Source organism: Eimeria mitis, genomic scaffold, assembly GCF_000499745.2.
Source record: "Eimeria mitis Houghton genomic scaffold, Emh_scaff5071, whole genome shotgun sequence".
NCBI classification, from domain to species: Eukaryota; Apicomplexa; class Conoidasida; order Eucoccidiorida; family Eimeriidae; genus Eimeria; species Eimeria mitis.
The window spans coordinates 3414-3788 of NW_013573366.1; positions in this window are offsets into that span (position 1 = coordinate 3414).

Here is a 375-nt window from a genome sequence, read left to right on the forward strand (position 1 = left end):
TTCACGCTTTCTCTAATTACTTTCCCTCCTTCTCTTCCTGGCGGAAACAGAAAGAAATACGCATCGTTCCTTGCAGCTGCCGATGGTGCCTCTCCGCGGCTCCGTCTTCTTTTCTGCTCGTCGCCGACCTCTCTCCACTCTCTTTTCCTCTTCAAGCCTCACCAGTGTCCGTACACCCGAACTTTCAACAGCTTTGCTCCCTGCAGCAGCCCCTAGGCATTCTGCTGCCTCAGCCAGGTCAGCAGCAGCAGCAGCAGCAGAAGCAGCAACCGAAGTAACCGCAGCGGAGAGATCAGCAGGAAAAGCTCCAGCAGCAGCAGCAGCAGCAGCAGGAGCAGCAGCGGAAACAGCAGCAGCAGCAGCAGCAACAGCAAA